General features: G+C 46.7%; 1 non-coding gene across 1 annotated transcript; it reads left to right on the plus strand.

The window, feature by feature from the left end:
- The first annotated feature begins 365 nt into the window (after positions 1-365).
- On the plus strand, positions 366-437 carry trnaw-cca (transfer RNA tryptophan (anticodon CCA)). The gene has a single exon. It is a non-coding gene; the product is annotated as a tRNA-Trp (tRNA).
- The last annotated feature ends 7,054 nt before the right edge of the window (positions 438-7,491 follow it).

Genomic DNA, 7,491 nt, shown 5'->3' on the forward strand with positions numbered 1-7,491 from the left:
GTGCTGTTAAATTTGACAAAAGTTGCACCAGATTCCTGGTGTCGCCAGCGATGAGGATTTTGAACCAGACTCCTAAAACACAGTGTGTAAACTGGGATATGGTTTAACAGTTAACATGCAAAGCACAGAATAAATGATTGAAGTATCGACTGTCCCTCAGTCAGCATTTCTTTCATTGTACAAAAGAAGATGACGGGTTAATTAATGATGCTTTTCCGTGAAAACAACACAAAAGTTAAACAAAAAACATACGGTGACTGGCAGGTGAGCGCTTCTTCTGATATCTGGTGGGAATGGGCAGGGATTTTAAAGCCCCTTGTATTGCAGAATCTTCATATAGACGAACATCTCAACCTCCCTGTGTAGACCTTGTGGCGCAACGATAGCGCGTCTGACTCCAGATCAGAAGGTTGTGTGTTCAAATCACATCGAGGTCACTGCTCTTTTGGGTAATCCCGGAATTAATATTTTCTTTGCTGTTTGGCAATAACCAGACCCTTGCTCCAAGGTCTGTCTCACTGTTTCCCCGGTGTCAGTCAGAGAAACACCTGCTGCCCTCATTTATTTCATGTAACAAGACACAAAAGTTCAAAATCAACCTGCAGGTGGCCATATTCAGCACTGGTTAGTCAGGACAGCCGAGCGGTCGAAGCTGTTGTGTTCAGTCTGCTCTGAAAGTGTGGGTTTGAATCCCACTTCTAGCACCTTTTATTTTTAGTCATTAAGCAACACTCATTTGCTTGGCACAACGATCAGCTCCTAAAAAGTGGGATCCTGCAGTTCACCTGCTCGCTCAGCATCTCCGTCTGACCTGGTGCTGAAGGTGGAGATGTTTCCGCAGTGTGGCCGTTCACACGTTCACCTTACTGTCATGTATCTCACACTACTCTACAGTTCTAAGTCGTTTTGAACATTACTTTCAGCCAGTTGTGGGTACCTTCAAAGGGGCTAAAGTTAAAATCTACATCACACAGGATGCCAGACCGGTCCATCACAAGGATAGAGCTGTGCCTTATGTGATGAGGGAAAAGATTGAACACGAACTGGACCTGCGGGAAGGCATTATCTCATCCGTGGAATTTAGCGACTGGTCAAGTCCCATCATCCCCGTCATGAAGCCTGATGGATCCGTACAAATCTGTGGGGATTACAAGTCTACCATAAACAGAGTCTCCCCGCAGGACGAATACCCGCTGCCCAGAGCAGAGGACCTATTTGCCACGTTGGCTAGAGGAAAACTTTTCTCGAAACTAGATCTTACATCTGCGTATATGACACAAGAACTGACCGAAGAGTCTCAGCTACTCACCACCATCAACACACATCGAGGCCTTTTTATGTACAATCGATGCCCATTCGGCATCAGGTCGGCAGCTGCTATATTCCAGCGCAACATGGAGAGTCTGCTCAAGTCCATCCTTGGGACGGTTGTGTTTCAAGATGACATACTCATCACGGGCACGGACACCGACTCCCATCTCCGCAATTTGCAGGAAGTACTAAGTCGATTGGATCGAGTAGGCCTAAGAGTTAAGAAATTCAAGTGTCTGTTTCTCGCGCCTGAGGTTGAATTTTTGGGCAGAAGGATTGCCGCTGATGGAATCTGCCCAACAGAATCAAAAACCGAAGCAATTCGTCTGGCACCCAGGCCCTGGAATATCTCGGAACTGCCTGCCTTTCTCGGGCTATTCAATTACTTTGGGAACTTTATGCAGAACTTGAGCACGCTGCTGGAGCCTCTCCACATGCTACTCAGAAAGGGGTGCGATTGGTTTTGGGGGGACGCCCAAGAACGCGCCTTCAATAAAGAACTCAATCTTCTATGTTCCAACAGTGTTTTAGCCTTTTTTGACCCAGGTAAAAAGTTACTTCTTACATGTGATGCATCAGCATACAGGGTCGGGTGCCTTTTACAGCACGTCAATGATGCGGGTAAATTACAACCTATTGCTTATGCCTCCAGGTCACTTTCGCGGGCCGCGTGCGGGTATGATATGGTTGAGAAGGAGGATCTCGCGTGCGTGTACGATGTCAAAAGGATGCACCAATACCTTTTCCTGGCCAAGTTCGGGTTAGAAACCAACCACAAACCCCTCACGTCCCTGCTATCTGAGTGCAAGGCAATAAACGCCAAAGCCTCGGCACGCATTCAGCGGTGGGCACTCATGCTGGTGTCTTACGACTACACAATAAGGCACAGACAAGGCACAGACAACTGTGCCGATGCGCTTAGCAGGCTACCCCTGGCGACCACAGAAGGTTCGGACGAACAGGACTGTGAGATGGTCAAACAATCAATGCCTTTGAATCCACAGGTTCGCCCATGATGTCGCACCAAATCAGAGCCTGGACGAAAGATGCGTTTCAACTGGTGACTGGGCAGAGACCCGCGATGCCTGCCCCGAGGAGACCAAACCTTTCCATCGGCGCAGGCATGAACTATCACTACAGGCAGACTGCCTGATGTGGGGCAGCCGAGTAGTTATGCCCTTGCGAGGCTGAGAGGCGTTTGTCCGGGAGCTCCACCGCGAGCACCCGGGGATCGTCCTAATGAAGGCCATAGCCAGATCCCACGTCTGGTGGCCTAGCATTGACGCGGACTTGGAGCTCTGCATCCGTCGGTGCACCATTTGTGCCCAACTCAGTAATACCCCCAGGGAGGCCGCCCTAAGCCCCTGGCCCTGGCTCATAAAAACCGTGGTCGCGGGTGCATGTCGACTATGCGGGCCCATTCATGGGCAAAATGTTCCTCGTAGCCGTTGATGCATTTTCAAAATGGATCGAGTTCACCATTTTAAACTCAAGCACTACCTCCACCACTGTGGAGAGCCTGAGAACCAAGTTTGCAATGCACGGAATTCCTGGCATATTGGTCAGTGATAATGATCCGTGCTTCACTGGCGCAGAATTTCAAGAATTTATAGTTGACCACGGCATATATCACGTTAAGACGGCACCGTTAAAGCCGGCCTCCAATGGCCAGGCGGAGCAAGCAGTGCAGATCATTAAACAAGGCATGCTCAGAATCCAAGGTCCCATGCTGCAGAGCCGCCTGTCGCGACTGCTGCTGGCAGACAGATCTCGTCCACATTCGTTGACTGGGGTTCCCCCCGCGCAACTATTGATGAAATGAACCTTAAAGACCAGGCTCTCATTAATCCTCCCAGACATGCATGAAATTGTTGAGGCTAAGCGCCGGAAGCTAACTGAGTACCATGACCTAAAGTTGAGGGGGAGGTGGAATGAGATAGGGGACAAAGTGCTTGTGCTAAACTATGGCAGGGGTCCCAAATGATATACAGGGACAGTAACAGGCAAGGACGGAAACAGGCTACTGGTTGTACAAATGGACAATCGCCAAACCTGTCTGAGGCATGTAGACAAAGTAAAAAGTAGATTCACCAACAATACTGCAGGACGATAGGCAGACTACAGTCTGGAACTCACACCACACCTGGTGGACAGACAGAGGGAACAACCTGAGGAAAGGGCAGTCTCAACAGACAGCCCAGGCGAGATACCAGCAATCACACTGAAAGAAAAACAGGCACCAAGGCAAACAACTGAACCACAACTAATACGCTCCACGCGAGAGCGTAGACCACCTGAGAGTCTGAATCTATAAAGACAATAAGACCTTGGGGGAGTTTGATGTCATGTATCTCACACTACTGTATATAACTGTATCTTACCATGCTATACATGACTGTAACAAGATATGACCTGTAACCACAAGCATACGTTACCACCAGGGGTGCACTTGCAGGAGACACTGCATACCTGTTCCACACAGGTCTATAAAGGCAGGTCTCAGGCAAGTGTGGCACATGAGAGCTGTGAAATAAAGGTGCAGGTCCAGAGTGACCTTGACTTCAGCATGTGCCTCGTCTGAGTCTGCACTGCAGGGTCAGGACTTAACACTTACAAGCGAAAGCTCACCGGGTGGTAATATTTTCTGGAGCTTTCTCCTCATGCATGCTCAGGGGCGAGTTTGTTCTCCTGTGAAAGGTTATAAGATCATAAACATGTAAGGATTCGAAGCCGGAGAAGGCCTTTCGGCCCCTCGAGCCTGGTCCACCATTCAAGAGGATTCTGTCAGTTCCTCGACAGCAAGTTTAAACATCTGGGGCGGAGCCAACAGGCGACTGGCTGCAATCAGCGATAAAAACATGCATTTGGCAGAAGCCCGGCTCGGTCAATCGGTCGAGCATGAGAATCTTAATCTTGAATTCAGGGGTTCGAGCCCCACGTTAATTGTTAAAACATGTCCCATTTTACACACTGTGCTTTAGGGATCTGATTGGAAATGTTCATTGCTGGTAACATCAACATGAGACTGGGGAAACAGTGCGACTGACTTTAGAGCAAGGGTCTGGTTATTGTGAAACAGCAAATGAAATATCAATTCTGGAAGAATGACATCGAAAAGAAATGTGACCCCGACACCCAGAAAGAAGTGTTAAGGCAGAAGATAAAATGCTGCATTCCTCTGTGCAAAAAATTCCTTTCACAAACATTTCTCTGACCAAAACTGCACAAAACAAAAATGTTCCTTTCAAATTCATTAAACTCCTGAATTTCCACACCCCCCGAATCTCCTGAATCAGATGCATCTTGTTTTGCCGACTCAATCCATGTCCCTTTGCAATTTTCTGCTTCCACCCACACTATGAAATGTGCCACTAACTTATAGAATCATGGAATGGTTACTGCACGGAAGGCCATTCGGCCCGTCGAGCCCGTGCCTACTCTCAGCGAGTCCCACTCCCCCGCTCATTCCCCTGAGGCCTGCAATTGTTTTTCCTTCAGACAATTATCCAACTCCTGTTTGAAAGATAAGATTGAGTCTGCCTCCAGTACATTCCAGATCCTAACCACTCACTGCTAAATAGCCAGCTCCTGTTCCTATGTGTAAAGTCTGGGAAACACTGGATCAATTCCTACCACACTCACAGCCTTCCTAAATATAGCACCGTCTTTCTATTCTCGTAAAACCAGCTCCTGAACTATAGTCCAGCTGTGTAGGTTAAAGCTCTGGTTATGTTCCTAACATTACTGCAAATGCAGTGTTTCCGTAGTGTAGTGGTTGTCACATTTGCCTCACACGCGAAAAGTTCCTGGTTCAAAATTGGGTGGAAACATTTTGAAAACTTGCTCAATTAAATATTGGAAAAAATGGATTGATTCATTTTCGTGGTTCAATATTAACAAAACACCATGTCCCACAACCTTGTAAAATTTTCTGATATCACTGTACAGTTCTGTATACACTCAAACTCTACACTTGAACTGAATGCTCATAAAAGTATTGGAATGGGAACTCACTGGATAACAGCACAGCTGGTAATGTTTGCAGAATATGTTTGTGCAGTCAAAACGCGCAATGACAAACTGGAACCGTGCAGCACCGAATCCTCAGGGAAAACACAGTTAAAAACTTCGCTTCTGGGTGGGCTTGAACCACCAACGTTTCGGTTAATAGCCCAACGCGCTAAACCATTACGTCACAGAGACTGACGCAAGTGCACACTGCACGACATCCAAAACCAGGGTGTCAGTCAGTTAAACCTTCAGATTGCTCCTTCCGGGATGGAACTTGTCCACTCTCAGTTGTACTTTTCCCAAATAAAGGGTGGACATTCAGTGTGGATGTATGGAAGCAGTCTGGTCCCGCACACTGCAGACACTTCCATGTCACTGCCAACCAGCTCTCCCACAACCGGTGTTATCAACCTTCCAGCCTTCCGGTGCCTTGTCTGTGACGAAGTATTCTGATTGTCCCGAAGACGGTATTCGGTTTTAATTCCTTTTCTGCTCCCGACTGCAGATATTTCTGTGAATAAACGCGAACAAAGTGCTTACAGTGTCAGTTCGATTGACCGTTTCATTGCTTGGTGAAATTTCAAAGATTGAAAGCGACGCAAATCAACCCCAGAAAATGCTGGAAACACTCAGCAGGTCGGGCAGTATCTGTGGAGGTGGGGAAGTGGGAATAATCGATTGGTTTGTTTGCAGCTTTGACCTGCAGCTGGGAAGTGAGGCAGCGCTGCAGGATGCTTTTTTTCGAGGTGTAAGCAGAGGTTTCCTTCGTGTAACGGTTATCACGTTCGCCACACATGTGAAATATCCTCGGTTTGAGCACGGACAGAAACATTGTTTTGGAGAATATTTTTCTGTGGAATACATTTTTTAAAAGTAGCTCCAGGTTCCTCGTATCATGAGCGATGGTCATTTTAATTCACTCTCCTAAAATACAGTGTGTGTAAAATCAGATAGGGGATAAATCTTCATCAATGATTAAAGTTCCTTAACTCATTAAAGTTCAGTTCTTGAAGTTTCCATCAATTCATTTCATAAACATAATTGAAGTGTGTGAGAGAATTAATAATGGGCTTTAATCGTTAAGGACCCCATTACTTTATGTTATAGACCCAGGTTGCACACTCTCTTGCTTCTGAAAGAGTTGAGGTCCATGTGGGGGTGATTTGGGCACAGCCTTCCCCACATTACAAGTGTGTCAGGAAATCAACCACCCAAAGCCCTTTCATTAACCACAGGGGTTCCCGCAATTGTCTGGTCTCAAAGCGGTTTTCGTCCTTGTCAATATCTCTTGTCCATTTCCCGATGTTTCCCGATTCTGTCGGTCTCCCTGGCTCTCTTCAATCTGTGTGTGGCCACCTACAGATTGGATTTCAATGAATACCTGTGTTTGTGTTTTCAATAACAACAGAAAATGTTTATTATATATTTCTTATGTTCTCTCCAAATCCTCGATATCCTTCCTAAATTGTGGTCCCCAGAACTGTAAACAGGATCCAACTGAGGCCTAAGCAGGGATTTATAAAGCTTTGGTGTAAGTTCCTCACCGGTGTAATCTATTTCACGTTATAAAGCCAAGGGTCCTGTATTCTTTTTTAGTAACCTTATCAACTTGTCTACCCACCTTCAAATATTGCTGTGTGTAAATCTCTCGGTCACTCTGTTTCTGCATCCCCTTTAAAACAACACCATTTAGTTGAAGTTTCCAAAGATCACCACCGTGTGTTTCCCAGACCTTACACAGAGGGACATAGGAACAGGAGGAGGCCATTTAACCCCTCGAGCCTGTTCCACTATTCAGTGAGATCATGGCTGATCTGATCTTGGCCTCAGCTCCACGTCCCTACCATCTCCGCCTAACCCTTGACTCCCATATCGTTCAAAAATCTGTCTACCTCCACCTGAAATATATTCAATGACCGAGCCTTCACAGCTCTCAGGGGTAGAAATACAAAGATTCACGCCCCTCTGAGGGAAGAAATTCCTCCTCATCCCCATTTTAAATGGGCAACCCCTTATTCTGAAACTATGTCCCCTCGTTCTAGATTCCCCCACGAGGGGAAACATCCTCTCTGCATCTACCCTGTCTAGCCCCCTCAGAATCTTACACCTTTCAAAGATATCATCTCTCACTCTGCTAATCTCCAATAGGTAGATCCCAACCTGTTCAAC

Source organism: Pristiophorus japonicus, unplaced genomic scaffold (assembly GCF_044704955.1).
Source record: "Pristiophorus japonicus isolate sPriJap1 unplaced genomic scaffold, sPriJap1.hap1 HAP1_SCAFFOLD_219, whole genome shotgun sequence".
Lineage (NCBI taxonomy): Eukaryota > Metazoa > Chordata > Chondrichthyes > Pristiophoridae > Pristiophorus > Pristiophorus japonicus.